The 22,881-nt window shown below is 40.3% G+C and overlaps 1 long non-coding RNA gene across 3 annotated transcripts in view; it reads left to right on the top strand.

Moving 5' to 3' along the window:
- LOC102502995 (uncharacterized) overlaps positions 1-22,881 on the top strand; it is a 107,089-nt gene that overhangs the window by 75,765 nt on the left and 8,443 nt on the right. Inside the window, exon 3 of one of the 3 annotated variants that reach the window (XR_333167.1) lies at positions 1,288-1,340. The exons of the other annotated variants lie outside the window; for them this stretch is intronic. This is a non-coding gene — a long non-coding RNA (uncharacterized LOC102502995). Of the gene's footprint in view, positions 1-1,287; positions 1,341-22,881 lie in introns of those variants that run through there. 3 annotated transcript variants of the gene reach the window in all.

Raw genomic sequence — 22,881 nt, 5'->3', positions numbered from 1 at the left:
TCTGGTCAAATTAAAATAAATAAATAAATAAATAAATAAATAAAGTTAAATATATTTTTTTTTAAAAAAAGGAAAACTTTAGGTATCTAGTGACCAAAATCATCCAAATAAAGAATTGTCATATTTTTCTCTAAGCAACATTCACCCTTTCAAAAATGTTATTCACTTGCTTTCTCCATGAGAGTGAGACAAAGAGAGAGGGAGAGAAGACAAACATAAAAAAGGTACCTTTACCAGGATACTCATACCACAATAATCCACCTCCAGTTTAGCCAACCTAGATCATAGGCTGAGATGCCTCTGGCAGCTAGGAGTCATCAGAATGAGAACCAGGAATCTTCCCATGTGGGTTCAATTGCCCACTACTATACCATTATCTGTTCGATGAACAGAAACTTTCCTTCCTAATCATATATGCTAATGACATTACTCACTTTCATCAAAATTTAGGTTAGCTCCTAATTCTGTCATGAAATAGATATATATCTCATTAAGATAGCAGGTAGTACCTTTCATGCAATCTTGAAAAACGGGGCTGAAGGAAGCCAATATCTTTCTACAAAGTCAAGCATCTGAGGTTGCTGGAGAGCCAGAGGTCATAGTCTACTAGCCACATGTTGTTACTCACACTGTTATCATTATCCGCAGTATTACTGGGAGCTGTGGTGATATTCCTTGGCAGGACAGGCCTTTAAATGGATTATGTAGTACTAGCAGTGTTTAGTTTCAGGGTAAGATAAGAAAGGCCACTTCCAAGCTCCTCATAAGCTTGGAAGGTATGCTTTTTCTCCTTGAAGAGTGAAAGCATGAGAATTTAACTGACTAGTCCCCAAAACATACTAGCTTGGCAAGGGAGCTTGCCTGGAAGTGTCCCAGTAGTGAGAGGAGAAGCTTGTTTAGGATTGAAAAGTATAATAGAAAATCTACTACCTTACAGATCATTTATAAGTTAAACATTGAGAGAGATGCATCTTTTCCTTGAGGGTCTTATTTTGATTGGTAATATTTCTCTTCAGAAAACATCCTATAGGACCATGATAATATTGTTGTAGAGATAAATAACTGGGAACAAGAGGGGTTCAGTGAATTCTCCAAGGTAACCCAGCTAGTAAGTGACAGGTTTATCAGCTGATTTGGGGGTTTTCATTTCCACCCAGTGTTCTTCCCACTATTGCATGCTGTTGTCTTCCAGGTTAGACCCACATATAGCCAATTGTACAAAGCCAGTTACTATTTGTTTATCACCACTGTGTTTCATGTTTTGCTATGGCCCATTTTAATGAGTAGGCAGCGGTGAAACTCTTGTCTGCTATCAGCCATGTAGCCAAGCTATGATGTCCAGTATAACTACATTGTACAGTTCTCATCGATTTGTGGAAGTGTACAGATGCCATCATCATACGACCTCCAGCCATGCATCTCAGCTGATAGTCGAGTCAGTCTCGACTGACACAATCAAGTTGCAAGTCGGTCTTTATTGACACCAACATTTCCCAAGTAAGTTATGTATTAGATGATTATTCCCCCACGCCACCACCAAAAAAAAAAAAAAAAACACACAAAACAAAACAAACAGTGGAAGTGCCTTGACTTTCTTTAAAAGAATCAGCATGAGGATCCAAGTCTCCCATACAGGTTATCTCCCTTGTCACAGCTCACCATCAAAAGTTTATCACATTCTATGGACTGGTTTGCTTCAAATTGTAAGACAAAATATGCTAGGAGACTCTCAGATGGTGACAGAGATAATATGCCTCTCCACTTCTCTGGAAACAGATACTAGTATATAATATTAGGCCCAAAAATTATTGACTGTGGAGGTCTCAGTTGTCAGTTCTATTAAGCTTTTGTTATTTTTTTTAAATTAAATCCAAGTCCTGGTTAGGAACTTAATTTCTGAACTGAACTGGGGTAAGTTTTCTGTTTATAGACCTTGCTAAAAGATTAGCTTGCTAACAATAGCAGAGAAACACTGTATGAAATTTAAAATTTTTCTATGCAAATTTCAACCCATATCCCTCTATTGATTAGCCATACCTAATCGCTCCGCTTTTCTCTTTCTGTTTCTGACTCCCACCTCTTTCTCATTCTCTTCAGGGCTAGTAAGTAAAAGAAAGAACATTGAACTTCTATCTGTCAAGAGCTCTGAATTATAATTCTGGAGAAGATGATTGTGGGAAAGCGGGGCTCCAATGATTTGTTTTTATCTCAATCCAGTAGGACCAGGGTTAACTAAGACTTGGCTCTGGCATTTCCTCTTCCAAAAAGAGAAATAAGCAAACATGCACTCCGACATATCTTTGCTATCTCAACAAAAAGCTTATCTCCCCCCTCAGCTGCCTGCCAAGCCCCAGAAGGTTTCAGGGTCAATGATTATCATCTCTCCATTCAGACACTTTGACATCTGTGAATATGTTGACCTTGAAGAATGAACAGAATCATTCCTAACAGATGTTAATTTGATTGCTCAGTTCTGACCTCTTCTGAGATCTGGCCTTTGTCTTCATCGCTATATTAAGATGGTGATAACCTCTCTGAAGTCATAAAAATGTTCTGATAAGACTTATCGATCCTGGATTTGAAATTAAACAGATAACCCAAGTGTATTATGGTAAACTTTTAACCTACTCCCTAAGACATATGTCCACCAAGACAGAAACAATAATTCATGGTTTTTTTTTTTTGGTCTCATAAACGACCTCTCTCTTATTTTTACATTAATAATTACTGCTATAAAATTAACACAACTTAACTATTCACTTTGCATTTCTCTTTCCCAGCTTCTGCCAAGAATAAGGACCACTATAATCAAGGAATTAATGAAATTCTTTCCTTTAGAAAATTTTGGACTGAAAAATTGGAATACAACAATGAGATACTAAAAATAGTAATAATTAACTGGTTACCTTTAACAAGTCTCGCAGATTTCAGTCCAGGGTTAAAAATGATAACTATCTCTTTGTACAGCTAAGGATATAAAAGCCCTGAAGTGGGGACAGGGGGAGATAATCATTTTCTACTGTTGTGTTATTATAGAAAGTGTGTGATTTGGAAGTCAGGCAGAACTGGTCTTAAATCTTAGCTCCACAATCTATTAGCTAGTTGTTCTTTGTCAAATGTCAAATTAGTAGACAGACCTGGGTATGAATTTCCTCACAGGTGTTAAGATGGGGATATGGGGAAAATACAGGGTTATTAGAACTCAAAAAAATAAAAGGGGGACCAGCATTTGGCGTAATGGCTATGTCGCTGGACTCCATGTAGTCAACCATGGTTCGAGTCCTGGACCTGGTGGCTTAAACTCATGTTGGGCCTGTGTGCATGCATGCCCAAGATCCTGAGAGGAAAATGGAGGAGAAAGGACTGTGGTGTGGCCATTCCCCTGGGGGGAGTGATTTCTCACTTTCTGTCTCTCTGTTTCTCTTTGTCTTTCTGGTGAGTGCACGTGCCCTTTAGCAAAAGCCTCTCAAAAAAAAAAAAAAAGAAAGAAAGAAAAAGAAAAAGAAAACTTTCTTCAAACATATAGTTCTCAAAGGACACTAAAGTGTAGTCCTCATTCCCAAACTTCCTTGTTAACTGTGCCTTCAAATTCTAACTAATGAATAAGATACATATTAATGACACATTTTCTGTTGCTGATAAAAGCCTCTTAACCTAAGATAGAAATGTTGGCCAAATGCTTTCAGAATGACAGAGATAGAAGTTTAAGGTAAGGGGGAAAATATACTAGTAACTAATCTATTGAAATGTCCCTAGAATGAGTAAATTGTTTCTTGAGGACTTCAAAGAAATAGTCTACAGTCAGGAATTTGGTCGAGGTAATAAGGAATAAGGTTCTGACTATGGTCCAGTCAGGAAAGTGGGAATAAGATACAGAAGCTTTGGGAACCAGCAGTTAGTGTAATGGCTATGTCATTGGACTCCCACGTAGTCGACCACAGTTCGCGTCCCGGACCCGGTGGCTTAAAACGCACTCCGGGCGCGTGTGCGTGCGTACCCAAGATCCCGAGAGGAGAATGGAGGAAAAGGGATTGCGGCGTGACCATCCCCCCTGGGGGGTGATTTCTCACTTTCTGTCTCTCTGTCTCTCTCTGTCTGTCTGGTGAGCGCATGCGCCCTATAGCAAAAACCTCTCCAAAAAAAACAAAAAGATACAGAAGCTTTGGGAACCAGCAGTTAGTGTAATGGCTATGTCATTGGACTCCCACGTAGTCGACCACAGTTCGCGTCCCGGACCCGGTGGCTTAAAACGCACTCCGGGCGCGTGTGCGTGCGTACCCAAGATCCCGAGAGGAGAATGGAGGAAAAGGGATTGCGGCGTGACCATCCCCCCTGGGGGGTGATTTCTCACTTTCTGTCTCTCTGTCTCTCTCTGTCTGTCTGGTGAGCGCATGCGCCCTATAGCAAAAACCTCTCCAAAAAAAAAAAAAAAAAAAGATACAGAAGCTTCTAGAAGAAGCCAATGACTGTTGATACAAACAATTTTTGAGCTATGTCTCCAGTGGTTTTATTTCTTCTGACTCCCAATTATTCTCCACAGTAGAGTCAAAGGTTTCCTGCAGGGAAAAAATATCCCAACAAAGGAAAAAAATTTAGGATCAAGTTCAGAGGTGGCTGAGTAAATCTTCACCTCTCCCTTGCCATTTGCTGATGGCTTAAATTCTTTTAACTCATGGGAAATACTTCCATCCTATAATTATAGCTAAAAGGCTTAAACTCCACAAGTCTATTTCAGACAAGGTGTTGATGAATATGAATTTCAGTCAAAATATAATCAGTCAAATAGTCAACAAATGTCAATGACTGGTTATCAGATCTCTCTCCATTTTAAGAGAGGAAAGAGGTGAAGAGGGCAAGCTCTCACACACCTGGGAAGAGAGAAAAGGTCACAACTAGAGGGGAAGCTTGTGGAAAAGAAGTTTGCTTATCTCACAGTTTTGCCTCAGGTGGGTCCTCTTTGTCGCTGGACAGGTGTAACAGAAGCTGAAAAAACTGAGATTTGGTTTAGGAATGTTTTGGGAGTTTTAACATTTTTTTGGATTTAATTTTGTATTTTTCCTGCTTTCTCCAGATACCATAAATCTGTTAATGATGATTTATGACCTTTATTTCCTTTTGTGTTGTTTATTTATTTTTTCTTTTTCCTAAATTATTGTTTATTTATTTAATTCCACTTGTTATTATTATTTTAATTTGACCAGAGAGACACACACACACACAGAGAAAGGGAAAGCGAGAAAGCAAGCCGCCAGGTCCAAGACTCAAACCACAGTTGGCCATGTGGGAATCCAGTGCCTTTAATCACTATACCACCTGCCTGCCCCATTTATTTCTTTTCTGTAGGACTGGTTGGTTTCTTACTGGAAAATAAAAAGACTTCTAATAAAGTGATAGTTTGAGTGCTAGAAGAAAGAGTGCAACATTCATCAGATGTTTTGACTCTGTCTACAATGTGTTTCTTTCATGATGACCCATCATACTAGTCAATTAGTCGGTCAGTCAGTCAGTCAAATAGCCAGAAACTGTCAGTCAACCAGATAGGCAGTCTGTTAGATATTAAGTCAGTCAGTTTGTCAGTCTGACATGTCAATCAGATTCAACTAGTCATACAGTCAGATATTCAGTCAGTTGGTCAGTCCAATAGTCAGTCAGTCAAATAGGCAGGGAAGCAGTCAGAAAATGGGATATTTCATCAGGCATTCAGTCAGCCAGTCAGAGAGTCTGGCCAACGGTCAATCAAGATTCAGGATTAGGCTTATACTGTAAATAAAAATGTTGGTATAGTTTAGGGGCCAGCAGGTAGCATGGTGGTTAAGGCTCTGGATTCCCATACAGCTGACCAGAGTTTGAGTTCCGGGCCCAGTGACTTGAAAATCACTCTGGGCACATGTGTGTGCATGCCCAAAATCCCAAGAGAAGAATGAAGAGACTGTGCCTGGTCATTCCCTTTGGGGGTTGATTTCTCACTTTCCCTCTCTCTGTCTCTCTCCAGTGAGCACACATGCCTATGGCAACCCCCTCCCCCCAAAAAAATTGCTATAGTTTAAAACCTGTTCTCCCCCGAGGATTTCAGTATAACTTGGTTTAGTTTTAAGTGCAGTTGGTCCTCCATATCTATGGGTTTAACATCTCCAGATTCTACAAACCATGGATAGAGCCAGGCTGCATCAATTGTTATGAAACGAGGGAAGGAGTGGCTCTCTGAAAAAGACACACTGGAGAATTTTATTTATATATTTTCCTTTGCACTTTAACAAAGGCTAAAATTGTTTACAAGAAATCTAGAGATGATTTCAAGTATATGAAAGGATGTGATATATAGGTTATATACAAATAGTTACATAAGAGAATTGAGTATTACAGATTTGGAGGAGTCCTAGAACCAATCTAATGGATATCAGGGGTTAACTCTAAAGTAGGTTTAGAATTCAGATCAAATCATTACTTTCTGGTGACCTGAAGTAAGTCTTCTACTTCAGCCATTTGCAGGCTAGGTTTCAAGATACTTTGGCAATCTCTTAGAATCCTCAGGGCTAGAGGCAACCCCAGTCTATTGACATCAGAGTCTTAAGAAATTGTGCTTGGTATGGTAGGCATCATATGACAGGACATCTTGAGACTTCATAATAGAAGTTTACTTCTCTCCGAGGTAGTCGGTTAGAGAATCAGGCTAGCAAAGGTTTAGCCATCCCCCAACGATAGATAGCAGGTGCTCTTGGTATCAACAAACAACAGAGAATCTGATGGGAAGTGTTTAAGAACCAGGCCTGGAAGTGGCCACCTACTTCCACCTTGTTCCATTGGTCAGGAATCAGCCACATGTCTATATCCAACTGCAAGGAAGGCTGGGAAAGTAGTTCATCTGTGGGTCCAGGGGGAATGGGAAACGCTGGGCTTCTGGCTAGTCTCTGCCATGGTGCTCAATAAATATTTGCTGAATGAATGGTTGTAAGCCCTACACAAACACTTGTTGAGCCTTATGATCTTCATTCAGTCTCTGAACCTAAAAACATCAAGTTTTATCTGTAAAAATTCCATAATATATTAGAAGGTTTGCTATAATCTGAGTGTCTCTGGCTCCTAGAATATATATGTTGAAATCTTAACTATCAAGGTGGTGCTATCAGAAGGTAAAATCTTTGGGAGGTAATTAGGTCATGGAAGCAGAGCCCTCACAAATGGTATTAGTGCCTTTATTTATTTATTTATTTAATTTTAAAGAGATTTTGCTACAGGGCACATGCACTTGCTGGAAAGACAGAGGCATAAAGCAAGAAATCACCCCCCATGGGGGATGGCCGTGCTATATTCCCTTCTCCTTCATCTCTTCTCAGGATTCTGGGCACACATTGCACATGCACCCGGTGTGAGTTTCAGGCTGCTGGTTTCGAGAATTGAACAGCAATTGGCCATATGGGAGTCCAGTGACAGAACCATTATGTCATTTGTTGGTCCTTAGTGCCCTCATTAAAGAAGTCTGAGAGAAGTTTCCTTCTGCCAAATGAGATCATAGGGAAAAGATGGCCATTTGGAAAGCAGGAGATAAACCCTACCCAGATACTGGATCTGCCATTGACTTGACCTTGGACTGCCCAGTCTCCAGAATCTAGAAGAGTAAACATAAAGTTATGTTGTTTATAGTCTGCCCAGTCTATGGTATTTTGTTAGAGCAGCCAGAACACACTAAGAGAGGGCTTTTTGTCTCTTTTTTAGAGGAGTTGATGGATCTAGCTAAGGGAAAACATTTATAAAGGGATAATATTCAATATTACTTCTTTCTGATGAATTTTCATCTAGAACAGCTAAAAAAACAAGTTTGAGGATTCAGTGTGCAATAAACACAAGTAATATAATTGGGGATATTTGAAATGATAAGATGGTTCTTCTTTTCTTTCTCCATATTACATGGTACACATGTGATAGCATAGATGATGAGTTAATTTGAGACCCCCCCATGCCTAACAAAAAGAAGTTTTCGCAAATTAATGTCATCAACTTAAGTTATTCATAGATACATAATACCTCAGTCCACCACCATTCATTACAGAATTATGCATAATAGTACAAGTTTAGAAACAACCTAAATGTCCCAGTTTCAATTATCCTAAGCCAATTTGGCTTTACGGGAAATGACAGTGTCTTTTGATAACTATTGATAGCCTCTGGCTGTTAGAGGTGGATCAGGTATCCTCTGTTTTACAATTTCTCTTTCCAGAATTATGTTGCAATTCCCAGCAAATTTCAGACGCTATTAAATCAATTCTAAGACCAAATTCTACCAACTATACAACTATTTACTAACAAGCAGAGTAAAAATTCAGACATGTTCTAAAGCTGGAGGTGACAGTTTTCCACCTAAAGCACTTCAAATGATGGATGTCAAGATATTCAGTGAGAAGGTCTGGCCAGCTCTCTGGTCAGAATGAATGACAAGGTATTCTGTCAAGTGAAGGACACAGAATCAATGGGCCACTTCTGTATCTTGAGTGACATCAATGGCAATAGATATCTTGCTCAAAAGATTTATTTACTTAATTAATTCAAGGACTATGAGGTATATATAATCTTCTTAACCAACCACGTATTTTGTACTCTACTCATTTCATCATTTACGCTGATGAACAAATGTCCTGGTACAGATTTCGGTAAAGATATTCATAAAGTCACTTTTTAAAAAGATTTGCTATGGAGGAAGTACACTTGTCTATCAGTAGGAGACTAGCTAAATAAATTATAATAGCTATAAAACAAAATACTGGGTAACTACAGGACAGAATGAGAGTGCACGCACATGAACAGCTATGAAAATGTGGAATACTCTGTAGGTAATGCAGTCACATAAAAATAGGTAAGTACAGGGTGATATGTATAATACGCCTCCACTTAAGTAAAACACGCAATTTATATATTCTCTACGTGCACAACTATCTCTGGAAAATACACAAGAACTAGTTTATATGGGTTAAAATTAGGTGATATGGACAGTATTGGGATGAGAGAAAGACATTTATCATTTCTCTTTGATTCATTTCAATAATGTTTTTAATATAAAAGCTTAAAATATGAGGGCCAGCCAGTGACATCATGGTCAAGGCCCTGGACTCCCCACATGGTTGACCATAGTTCGAGTCCCAGGCCATCTGCACATGTCCTCAAAATCCTGGAACGGAGAAAGGATTGCAGGGTGCCCATCCCTCCTCGGGGGTGATTTCTTTCTTTTTTTTTTGTTTTGGAGAGATTTTTGCTATAGGGCATGTGCACTCGCCAGACAGAGAGAGACAGAGAGACAGATAATGAGAAATCCCCCCCCCCAGGAGGAATGGCCATGCCGCAATCCCTTCTCCTCCATTCTCCTCTTGGGATCTTGGGCACACACACACACACGCCTGGCGTGAGATTTAAGCGACCGGGTCCCAGACGCGGACAGTGGTCGACTACGTGGGAATCCAGAGACATAGCCATTATGCTAACTGCTGGTCCCTCGGGGGTGATTTCTCACTTTCCCTTTCTGCCTCTGTATCTCCAGTGAGTGCACACACCCTAAAGTAAAAGCCTTTAAAAAAAATTAAAGTAATATTAGTCTTTAAGCACACTTGATAGAACACTTACCTGAGATGTACTTTAGTAAATATTGACACATTTATTTATTCTGTCAGTGTGACTAAGATTGATGTCACAGACACTCCAAATTCTTGACTTGTGGGCACAGACACTTGTGCCACTCCTGACAAAGCCAACCCCAGCTAAGTGCTACCTTCTCCCTCCATGACTACACGTGCCACGCCTTGACTCTGCAGTGGGCCCCTGTCCTCATGTCCTTTCGCATCCCACACTCACAGGCTGCAAGGACCCCTTACTCCTTGGCACTCAGCAGCTCTGTTTTCTGCCTCATTCATATGCTGATGAAAGTACACAAGAAACTGATACAGAGTGATAAGCAATTTGTTCCTGGACCCTTAAAGGTGAATTCATTAAGGCCCCAAAGCAATATCCTTAGCAAGAGCTGAAAGCAATGAGGGGCTTTTTTTTTTTTTTTTCCCAAAAATCACATATCAATTCGCTGAAATATTTGTTGATGTCATCCTGTTGTTCTTCAAATGATTTTAAGGGAAAACTGTCAACTTTTGTCCTCCAGGAAATTCCCCTTACGGGCCCCTTCTATCCTTTTCCTTCCTACTCCTTTTATTTTCTCTCAATTAAAACACCAGGAACAAGACCCTAATCCCTGTTTTGCTGTCAAGCTTAAACACGTCAAAGTTCCAGTCACTAGTGAAACAAGAGGCAGTTTGGCATGGATGTGAGCTTGTACAAACACTTGCTCAAATGCTGGTTTTCAGATGCTTACATGTTACACAGGAAGAATTGCTTCTTTTTTTTTTTTTTTTTTTGACAGGTTTTTGCTATAGGGCACGTGTGCTCGCCAGAAAGACAGAGACAGAAAGCGAGAAATCAGCGTGCACTCTCCAGAAAGAGAGAGAGAGAGAGGCACGCACATGCGACCGGCGTGAGGTTAAACCACCAGGTCCGGTACTTGAACTGTGGTCAACTATATGAGAGTCCAGCGACACTGCCATTATGCAAACTGGTGATCCCAGGAAGCATTTCTTTCTGGACTGGAAGCTAGTTATAGTCTCACCAGAGCGGAGAGACTCAGTTTACAGGAAGGTGTTAGATAGGACAAGGGTAGGATTAGTCCTCACTTCTACAGACTCTTAATACAAGGTTTTCACACTGCAATACACCCCCTCCCCCAGCCTCAGTTAGCACAGATCTCATGCCTAGCATGCTTAGGGAGAGCCTGGCATGTGAATCCAGGATTTTCCCATGTGGTTACAGTTGTGTTACCACCGAATCACTGCCTGACCCCTATTTTACTTTTAAGAACATCTATTACAGTGAGTTGACCCCATGGCCCTGTGGTTAAGGCAACCTGAGTCCCACATGGCCTACTGCAGTTCAAATCTCAGCACCAGCAGCTTGAAAAACACATGGGCCATTGTGCATTTGTGCCCCAAATCCCAACAGGATAGAGAAATGGAGAAGAGATTGTGGCATGATCACACCCCGCTAGGGAGCGCGTCCCCACTCCTCTTTTGCTCTCTGTCTCTCTGTTTCTCTTTGGCAAGCACACACACCCTTTGGCAACTTAAAATAAATTCTTTATTTTAAAAGTAAGCATACAAGGGCCAAGAGGTGATGTGGTGATTAAGGTGCTAGGCTCGTCCCAGACCTAGTAACTTGAAACTCACACTGGGTGTGTGTGTGAATATTCAAGATCCCAAGAAGATTTCTTACCTTCCCTCTCACTGTTTCTCTCTGTCTCTCCAGTGAGTGCACATGCCTAAAACCTAAAAATAAAGAAGTATACACTCAAAAGAGTGTAAACTATTGGCAGGATATAAAATAAAAAATAAAATTCTCTTCCAGTCTTACCTCCTATTTCTGAGGTTTACTTAAGCTTTTCTTTGCCTATTTCTTTTTTATCATAAGAATACATATATACTCTATTTTTCCAAACACAATGTACATGTGACTTTTTAAATATATGTCCAAAGCCTGCCCTATGCACCCCATCAATTATCATGCTAGGCAATGATAATCAGTTTTTAAAGATTTTTGTTGCTTCTTGAGAACTATTATTAACCTTTGAATCTGTCAGAATACTTGTCACAATTATTTGTTAATAGCAAGTGTTAAATTAATGTGGACTAAGTGGAACTAACTTCATGCAAACTTCCACGAACACGTATCATCTTGCCTTTGAAATTCTCTTCTTCCTTTTCTGAAACTTTTAAGTATCACTTTACTCTCCACTTTCATTTCATTTGATCCTACAAAATATTTCTGTCTCTGGATATATAATAAAACACACTTAAATGTAAAAAGAGATAGAGGAAGGACAATATGAATTAATGACAATGCCAAATTATAGAATAATTACTGAGAACCATAAGAACTACAGTAGTCTTCATACTAACTATACTAATAATTCAAATGTTTGGAAAAGTTAGGATCTATAGCCAGTTGCTTCCAGGAAAAGACAAAGGCCATTTTTTAATTAACATTATCAATTATTTGCATTCAGATGGATGCATTAAGCTCTTAAGAATTCAACTTGACACCCACATATTGATAGCTGACGATCTGTAATTGTCCAGAATCTAAAGATGACTAAGATATAGCTGTGTCTTCAGAAGATCACAGTATTCAAAGGAGGAGACAGAGACCAAAGCGAAGAGTATGGGGTAATGTCTGCAGGCTGTAGAGAGAAGAGAGCGCTAAAGGGGTGCGTGTGGATACTCTCAATTCCAACCTAGAAAATCATTATTATGGTGCTATTTTCAGATTCCACCTAGCAGAAGAGCTAATAGTGCCTTGTGCACCCAAAAATATAGTTACACATTTTTCTTTTTTTAGAAAATCCACAGAAAGTAAACTTATGCCCAAGGTATCACTAAAAAAACTCACACATACTAAAATCAGGTGTTTTTTGCTTGTTTGTTTGTTTTTGGAGAGATTTTTGCTGTAAGGCACGTGTGCTTGCCAGAAAGAGAGACAGAAAGCAAGTTACCCCCAGGGGATATGGGCATGCTGCAATCCCTTCTCCTCCATTCTCTTCTCAGGATCTTGGGCACGCTCGCACACGCGCCCGGCATGAATTTAACCCACCCAGTCCAGGACTCGAACCATGGTCAACTACATGGGAGTCCAGCAACATAACCATTACACTAACTGCTGGTCCCTAAAATCAGATTTAAAAGGATGTAATTTTGGGAACCACCTGATGACATAATGGTTACATTGGACTCCCACGTAGCCAACCATGGTTTGAATCCCAGACCCGATGGGTTAAAACTCACCGGATGCATGTGTGTGAATACTAAAAGGAGAATAGAAAAGAAGGAATTGCAGAGTGGCTACCTCCCTGGGGGCTGATTTCTTGCTTTGTCTCTCTGTCCTGCTCTGTCTCTCTAGCAAGTGCATGTATCCTACAGCAAAAAAACTCTCTCTAAAAAAAAAAGGTATCATTTTTAATTATACGTATAAATAGATTCCATTAGTGGTACCATTTCTAGCCATCATCAGGAATCATTCTTTACTTTTTCTCAAAAAGCATTGAACAGTAACGATCATAGGCAGTCTCTTTTTATCATTTTTTTAAGTCTTGTTTTGTTTTTATTTTTTTGTGTTTGTTTTGTTTTGTTTTGCCATAGGGTGCATATACTCACCAAAGAGAGGGAGAGAGAGACAGAAGCAGAGAGGGAAAGTAGAAAATCATGCACACACACATGCCCAGCATATATTTTCAAGTTGCGAGGACCAGGATTTCAACTATGATCAGCCGTGTAAGACCCAGCTCCTATAATCACTAGGCTGCAGAGTCAGCCCTCTTGACAAAGATTTCTAGAAGAGAATCCAGGTCAAAGGTTTATTGTCTGAAACTCACAGTAGATAGCTGCCTGGGTCTATGAAGTGAAGAGTATGGGAGGAATAGAATATAGGAAAGTGTTTCCTTAAGAGAAATCCTGAGGCAAAGTAAGCCAAGCCAAAGAGTTTATTTGGACAAGGCTAAAGATGATCCCCTGGTGCCACCATATTAAAGTACACAAATAATGTATACCAAGGTCTTACAGATTTCAGGATGATTTTTTTTTTTTTGAGAGGTTTTCGCTATAGGGCGCGTGCGCTCGTCAGACAGACAGAGAGAGACAGAGAGACAGAAAGTGAGAAATCACCCCCCAGGGGGGATGGTCACGCCGCAATCCCTTCTCCTCCATTCTCCTCTCGGAATCTTGGGCAAGCACGCACACGCACACAGCATGAGTTCTAAGCCACCGGATCCAGGACGCGAACCACGGTTGACTATGTGGGAGTCCAGCGACATAGCCATTACGCTAACTGCTGGTTCCCAGGATGATTTTTTTTTAAGAGATCTTTTTACTATAGCGTTCATGTGCTCACCAGAGAGACAGAAAACAAGAAATCACCCCCAAGGGGGATGACCACACTGCAATCTCTTCTCCTCCATTCTCCACTCATTTTGGGCATGTACACACACCTGGCATAAGTTTCAAGTTACCAGGTCTGGGACTCAAACCACCATCACACACGTGGGAGTTCAGTACTTTAACCACTACGCCACCTACAGGCTCCAGGGTGATTTTTTAAAAGAGGTTTTTGCCTTAAGGTGTGATAGATAGCAACGGGATGTGATAGAGACAGATAGCAACAGAGATAGTGAGAGGAAAAGTGAAAAATCAGCCCCCAGAAAGGATGACCATGCTGCAATCCCTTCTCTCCCATTATCCTCCCAGGATCTCGGGCATGCAGGCACATGCACTCGGCATGATTTTTAAGCCACTGGGTTCTAGACTTGAACCATGGTCAATCATATAGGAGTCCAGCAACAGAACTACTAAGCCATCTGTCTTCCCCCGCCCCCACCCGGGATGATTGTTAAAGGCAATAGTTGCTAATGGAGAGATGTAGATAATAGTCGAAACTTTACACTGGGTAAAAAGCTATGGCAAGGGTCTTACACAACAGTGATTATCTGCATCTACTGTAAGGGAAGCACAATGTCCTCATGGCAGGGACAATGAGTGTGGCACGTTGTTGTAACTACTGAGAAATGTGAACATTTGAAGGTTATAGCTAGTTGATATAGCTGACGGAAGGTAAAGGAGGCATGTATTTGACCAATAAAGATATTCTTGAAACAAAAAGTTCAGTGACATCTCAGTAGCATCTTGAACTATTTCAGGGCCTTACCTCAGAGGCCCAGTGCCGAGGGGAGAATGTGCCTGGATCGTCCACCTTCTCCGTGCCTGAGTTCAGTTTCCTTAATGGCCTCTCAGCTCCATTTTGAACAAAAGGGCTCTTTATTTTCCTCTTTTCACAAAAGAAATCAATCAGAAATGGATTTTTGTTCTCAGGGTGCTATAGAAAGTGCAATCTTCTCTCTACATTTTTGTCTTTTTAAATGTGATATCCTATCCATTAGAGGCTCATCATGTAGCTTTCCTTTTTATTTCAACTTGCTCAGACTGACAACAATGTTGTTCTTGCAAAACCTTACCCAGAAAAAGAGTGTGGATGAAGGGGACAATCTGAATTGAGGGCACAATAAAGAAGTAGGGGATGTGCCTCTCTGAGGGTCTTACTCCCCTCTCAATGCCTTCCCCAGATGTTATGGCCATCCCTAGAAGCAGACTCTGAGAGGAAGAGGCAAGTCATTTTAAATCATGGCTAACCATGATTCGAGTCCCAGATCCAGGGGCTTGAAATATCATGCTGGACAGAAGTGCATGCATGCCCAAAGTCCTGAGAAGAAAAGGAATTATGGAGTGGTCATCCTCCCTGATGGGTGATTTCTCACTTTCCCTCTGCTGTCTCCAATGAGTTGCATGTGCCCTGTGGAAAAAACTTTAAAATATATACGTATGTTATGAAGTACATTAGAGAAGGACAATTGGGGCTCAACAACCTCAGTGTGTAGGACCTTCTTTGATATCACCAGCAAGGAACAAAAAGACTAGGTCATTTATCTATGTCCATCACTACCTGTGGGCCATCCACAGAGACGTGAACTAGCCAACTCTTCTGACCTTACCTGTAGGAGACTGAAAGAAAGCCCTCGAGAGAGCTGGAGGTGTTAACAGGAAGAAAGTCTGGGTAGGCATTTGAATGGCACATGGCAAGGTCATGGCAAGGTCATACACCGGACACCAGTAGTGACTACTATACCATCTGATCTTTCATTAACTTAGAACTTCCAAAGCCTGTTCTGCCCAAACACAAAGAGAACTTCAAAAAGTTCATGGAAAAAACCGGAATAAAAGCACAAGTTTATTTTGATGTGCAAATTTGAAATCCAGGGTCAACATGTGGCATGGAGGGTAAGGTGAATGGGTCCCACATAGCTAATGGAAAGGTTCAAGTCCCGGGTCCAGCTGCTTGGAAATCTCACCAGGTACATGTTTATGTGTGTCCAAAATCCTTATTGCTTTACCTTATAGAGAAACGATCTTCTCTAATTTGTGAATTTTGACTAGCCAATGAACTACAAGACCTACATAAACACTTATTGAAAAAATTCAAATTACAGGAGAGTAGGCAGCACGATGGCTGAGGCAGCTGGAACCAATGGTCAACTACACAGTTTGAGTCTTAGACCTGGTGCCTTGAGAAACACACCAGGCGCATGTGTGTGTCTGCCTAGCACTCTGAGAGGAGAATAAAGGGCTCTGGCACATGACCATCCTGTTCGGGGGTGATTTCTCACTTTCTCCCTCTTTCTCTCTCGCTCTCTCTCCCCAGCAAGCACACACAACCTATGGCAACCTATGGCAATAAATAATTTTAAAAAATGAAAAGAAAAATACAAGGTTACTTTGAAAGTTCATGAAAAAATGGAATTAAAGTATGAGGGGATTTTGGGTACACATTTGAAATACATGGACAGTTTTTTCATGCAAGGAGCACAAAATGAGAACCATCGCCACTACAAGTTTCAGTTGAAATGGCAAACTGCTGCTTAAGTCAAACTGCAAGGACAGGTACTCAACTTTCTCTCTCCTCTAAAAATCTGACCTTGATTCAACTGGAGAAGAGCCAGGTCTTCAAGTAAAACAAAACAGCTTAATAAAACTTTTCTTAACCTCTATTTAAGTCCTGTGAATAATTTTCTTTTATATACATATATATTTTATATATATGTATTTATATATACACACACACACACCCCACACACACACATACACACACATATACAATGTTTATCTGCATACACACACATACAAGTGATATTTATAAAGACAAATTAAGTTATTAAGAACTCATGTTCTCTATGCATAAAAAATGCCAACACTCTATGAATTAAGCACAAAAATAAATTTTTTTCCTCATTTTACAAGTGAAAAAAATGAAAAATTTTTCACAGAAATGGAAAAAAGAATTATAATATTTGTATGGAATAATAAAAGGCCCTGCATGACCAAGGCAATACTGTGCCAAAGAATAATAGAGGAGGTATCTCACTATCTAACTAAAATATATTACAAAGCGGTGATAATCTAAACAGTATGCTATTGACACAAAAATAGACATAGATCAATAGAACAGAATAGAGAATCCTAAATAAACCCCAAATCATACAGTCAATTGATTTTTGACAAAGGGTATAGGACAATGCAGTGGAGAAAAGAAAATCTTTTCAGCAAATGGTGCTGGAAGAACTGGATATCCACCTGCAGAAAAATAAAACTGAACTCCTAACTCTCACCATAAGCAAGAATCAACTCAAAATGGATTCACAGATTTAAATATAAAGCCTCAAACTATAAAATTATTAGTAGAAAACACAAGGGGAACTTTTTTTTATGGAGGGGGAGGTTTTTGCCATAGGGCACGTACACTCGCCAGACAGACAGAGAGAGACAGACAGACAGAAAGCGAGAAATCACCCCCCAGGGGGGATGGCCATGCCACAATCCCTTCTCCGTTCTCCTCTCGGGATCTTGGACACACACGCACACGTGCCCAGCATGAGTTTTAAGCCACCGGGTCCGGGACATGAACCACAGTCGACTACATGGGAGTCCAGCAACATAGCCATTATGCTAAATCCACCAGAAGGGGAACTTTTGAAGACATTGGGACAGGCAAAGATTTATTAAATAAGACCTCTAAAGCACAAGCAATAGTCCCCAAAATAGACAAGTGGTATTATATTAAACTAAAAAAATTTTCTCACTGCAAAGGAAACAATAATTAGAATAAAAACAAAAATTTCAGAATGGGAGAAAGTATTTGTCAATTATTTCTCAGGCAAAGGATTGATATCCAGAATATAAAGAGAATGCTAGCATTTTCCTCATAAAAAAAAAGAAATGAATAATCCCATTTAAAAATGAGCAAATGAATTGAATAGACAACTCTCCAAGGAAGACTTAGGAATGGCCGAGAAGCATATGAAAAAAATGGTCACAGTCTCTTGTCATAAGGTAAAGGCAAATGAAAGCTACAATGAGATATCATCTAACTCCAGTTAGAATGGTTAGGATAAAAACACTGAAGAATGACAAGTGCTGGCAAGGCTGGTAAAAATGTAAATTAGTTCAACCTCTGTGGAAAACAGTATGGAGGTTTTTCAGAAACCTAAAATAGGACTTCCATATGACCCAATAATCCCACTCCTTGGTATTTATCCAAAGGATAGGAAAACATTCCATCAGAAGACACTTGCATTTCCATGTTTATTGCAGAATTATTCATAATTTCTAAAGCATGAAACCAACCAAAATGTCCAAAAACTTATGACTGGGTTGAAAACTGTGGTACATATATACTATGAAATATTACACCACTATAAGAAATGACAAGCTGCTATAGTTTGACTCAAAATGAACGAATATGGGAGACTTGTTGAGTGAAGTGAGCCATACTTTGAGCTACACATTGTATATCTCTAGTTGGTTTGTACTGAGTGTCTGCACTTTGTGGCAGAGGTTGAGAAATCTGAAGATGTAATGTTGCAGAGAATGGGAATGGATACTAGAGACTGTAAGGGGGGTGGTTGGTAAAGCGTGGGTGCTGAATGGTGGGTATGAGAAAAAAATAATTTAGGACAATTTTGTCTGCTTAAAAGTGTTATTTGTCTGTTAAACTAGTCTGCAGTTTGTTTGGGGTTTTTTTGTTTTTGTTTTTGTTTTTCTTTTGAGAGGTTTTTGCTATAGGGCGCGTGCGCTCGCCAGACAGACAGAGACAGAGAGACAGAAAGACAGAAAGCGAGAAATCACCCCCCAGAGGGGATGGCCTCACCGCAATCCCTTCTCCTCCATTCTCCTCTTGGGATCTTGGGCACACACACACACGCCCGGAGTCTGCAGATTGTTTTAAGAAAGAAAAATGAAACTTTAGAGGAGTTAGGTAGATTGGCCTGAGGTTACACAATTAGTATACATTCCAACTTGGCCTCCAAATCTCCTACTTTTTACTATATTACATCAGAGCATTTCATATTTGTTTTCAGAATTCCCTAAGGATCGGGAACCAGCAGTTAGTGTAATGGCTATGTCGCTGGACCCCACGTAGTCGACTGCAGTTCACTTCCTGGACCCGGTAACTTAGAACTCACGCCGGGTGCGTGTGCGTGCGTGCCCAAGATCCCAAGAGGAGAATGGAGGAGAAGGGATTGCAGCATGACCATCCCCCCTGAGGGGGTGATTTCTCGCTTTCTGTCTCTCTGTCTCTGTCTATCTGTCTGGTGACCGCATGAGCCCTGTAGCGAAAACCTCTCCAAAAAAAAAAAAAAAAAAAAAGAATTCCCTAAGGATTTTGCCTGCCATTCCTTATTCTTCCACACCAAAGAGCACTCTAAAATCTAGGACAAAATGCAGATGATCCAGCATCTTGGAATAGTCAAACTCTACGTCAGACTATGTGTATGTATATGTGATTATATTGATGTTTAAATGTGGAAAAGTACAAAATCCAGAAAATCATAAAGAAAATTAGTTCACTTTAAATTTAATCAGTCATAATCATTGTTCATATTTAGTGAATGTGTTTCATACAAGCATGCACATAACTCTTGCATTTTTCATATCACAATAAGATCTGCATAAGTCATCTTACTCTTGAACAAAGACACAACATTTTAAACAAAATATTAGCACACCTAATCTCGATTTGTGAAATGATACATTGTGACTGAATTTACTTATTCCATTCATTTAAGTCATGTGGGAGTCCAACACCTCAACCGCCATGCCACCTGCTGGTCCCCACGTTCCAGGTTTTTTACAAGTAGATCACAAAAGCTTCAGAAAAAGCATTTAAAAATGAACATTTATTGGACCGGCAGATGAGATACTGGTTACATCGCTGAACTCCCACATAATCAACCACAGTTGGACTCCTGGACCTGGAGGCTTAAACTCATGCCAGGTGTGCCTGATTCTGTGCCCAGAATCCCGAGAGGAGAATGGAGGAGAAGGGAATGTGATGTGGCCATCTCCCCCGGGGGTGACTTCTCGCTGTCTGGCTCTCTGTCTCTTTCTGTCTCTCTGGTGAGTGCACACACCCTATACCAAAAATATCTCTTTAAAAAATTTACATTTATTTATGAGAGAAATGTTAAAGTGAGAAGAAAGGGAAATGTCCTTATTCTGATAAAGTATATTTACCATAAATATCATATGTGATGGTAAAATATTAAAATCATTCTCTTCTCTGTTAGAAACAAGACAAGGATGACTGCTTCTTTCCCTTCAATATTAGTTTGGGAGCCCCATCCAGCACAGCAGGAAAAGAGAAAAGTATACACAAACACTGAGAAAGAAAAGCAAAACCGTCACTGTTTCCATTTAACTATCTGCATGGAAAACTCCAAAAACTGTACAGAGAAACATACTAAAATTATTATATTACTAACTAGAGAATTTAGTAGTTTCTAGATGTAACTTCAAAGTATGAAAGACATTTATATTTCTATATATTGACCATAGAATATCTCATTTTAAAAATTAGAACAACAAATATGGGACTCCCTTGAAGACTTGTCTCAAAGACTTCCTTTGTTAGAGATGTTCTCTAGAACGCTGATATCCTGGGAAAAAGAAGAGGTCATACAATAGCAAATAAAAGTGATCCTTTCCCTGCTGACACCACAGGAATGAGCTTCTATTTTGGAGTTGTTTTTAGAGGGAAAGCTGTTTTTTGTTTCTATTTTACCTTCACGTACTACAAAATGGCATTTTAGTCAATAGCAGGGTGAGTATGTGATGATGGTCCATAAGATTATAATAAGCTATAGCATAAGCCTAGTTATTTAATAAGCTCTGCTACCTAGGTTTGTGTAAACCTATAATGTCTTCACTACAAATTTCCCTAAAGACTCATTTCTCAGTATGTATCCCTTTTTTTTTTAATTTTTTTTTTAGAGGTTTTTGCTATAGGGCACGTGCGCTCGCCAGATAGACAGAGAGAGACAGAGAGACAGAAAGCGAGAAATCACCCCCCAGGGGGGATGGTCACGCCGCAATCCCTTTTCCTCCATTCTCCTCTCGGGATCTTGGGCATGCACGCACACGCGCCCAGCGTGAGTTTTAAGCCACCGGGTCCGGGACGCGAACCGCGGTCGACTATGTGGGAGTCCAGCGACATAGCCATTACGCTAACTGCTGGTCCCAGTATGCATCCCATTTTTAAAAGACTCATGAATGTATTTTATTTTATTTCATTTCACCTGACATTTTATTTTGTTTCATTTTATTTTATTTTTTACTTTACTTGAAAAGATAGTTGAGAAGTAGAGAGCACTCAGGACGTGGAGCCTAAACTCTGGCTTAAAAAGCGTTAAGATTTTGAAATCCAAGCAGGGATGGTAGAAGTTTGGAAAACGGGGGCCAGCAGATGGCTGGTTATGTCACTGGACTCCCATGTAGTTGACTGCACTTCGAGTTCCAGACCCAGCAGCTTAAAACTCACACTGGGAGTGTCTATGTGTGCGTGCACAAGATCCCGAGATGACAATGGAGGGGAAGGGATTGCGGTGTGGCCATTCCCCCTGGGGGGTGATTTCTCACTTTCTGTCCCCTGTCTCTCTCTGTCTCTCCAGTGAGCACACATGCACATGTGCTAGAGAAAAATCTCTCTCTAAAAAAGAAAAAAGAACTTGTAAAAGCTATCATCTCAAAATTACAGGTTTCTTAATTGCAGCAAGTAAAGCTATGAATATAACTCCACGGCAAACTATTCCTTTTTCTGCAAGTCAAAATAGATAGCCCACATATCCATGCAAATGTCAAGCGGAAGTCATCAAACAGTGGCTCCACAGAGCTGAGTGCTCTATGTGATTATGTGTGTGCTGTGCGCAGAGTTCCACCTCTTCAGGCTCGCTGGTGTCTCTATCAGATAGCTCTGGACCTATGCCTTTGCTCGCTCTTGGGTAGTTCAGTTTCCATTCAGGCTGATGCACAGAGGCAATCAGAAGTTTGAGAATTAGAAGATTTCAAGAACAAGGAGAGAGATTCAGAGGGAGGACCACAAAAAGAAACTTGGGTGGGCCTGGTAGAGCTCAACCTGGACTGGAAGGGTGAATGACTCACATACAATTTTACTTAAATCTAAACAACCCAGCCCAAGAAAATATTTCAAATGAAAAGAACCATGCTTTCTTTGTAAGAGGGAGAGAACTAATGGAAATAACCTCCTACCCCTTCGTTCCCTATATTTTTTTTAAGGATGTGGCATTATTATGTCCTCCTGCAATTGTGCAATAGGGGCGACACATCTGGCGGCTTGGGTCAGTGTCCCAACTAGGACATGGGTATTTTTAAATTGCCAGTGATCCTGGGAAGAGGAAGGTCCCAAGCGAAGAAATATAAGAACTTGAAAATCTGAGCTGAAAGAAAACAAAATTCTCTCCAGCTCTTTCTTCATCATGAAATTTGCAGACATTTTTCTAGAATCTTTCATGCAGTGAGACAAAGATGATCTCTGTAATAAGTGAGTGACCAAGAGGTGAAACAGAAAGGTTGGCCCTAAAGCCACCTAGCTGAAGGTGGAGGTGTCACTGTGAATTCTGAAAGCAGCCTTCCCTTTAGCTGCAGGATGCAAACACTCCATTCATTCTTCAGAACCCAAGTCAGGCTCTAACATTACTGTGATTTTAGTGAAGTCTTTTGTATATAAAGAGGAAATTTCCATTTGATTTTTCAAGATTAGAGGTTCTCAAAATACAGTTCCCAGACAAGGAGCAACATCCTCTAGGAATTTATTAAGAATACACATTTTAGGGAACCAGCAGTTAGCATAATGGCTATGTCGCTGGACTCCCACGTAGTCGACCGCGGTTCATGTCCCAGACCCGGTGGC

Source organism: Tupaia chinensis, unplaced genomic scaffold (genome assembly GCF_000334495.1).
Source record: "Tupaia chinensis unplaced genomic scaffold, TupChi_1.0 Scaffold000007_1, whole genome shotgun sequence".
Classification (NCBI taxonomy): Eukaryota; Metazoa; Chordata; class Mammalia; order Scandentia; family Tupaiidae; genus Tupaia; species Tupaia belangeri.
This window is presented reverse-complemented; position numbering and strand designations above follow the sequence as displayed.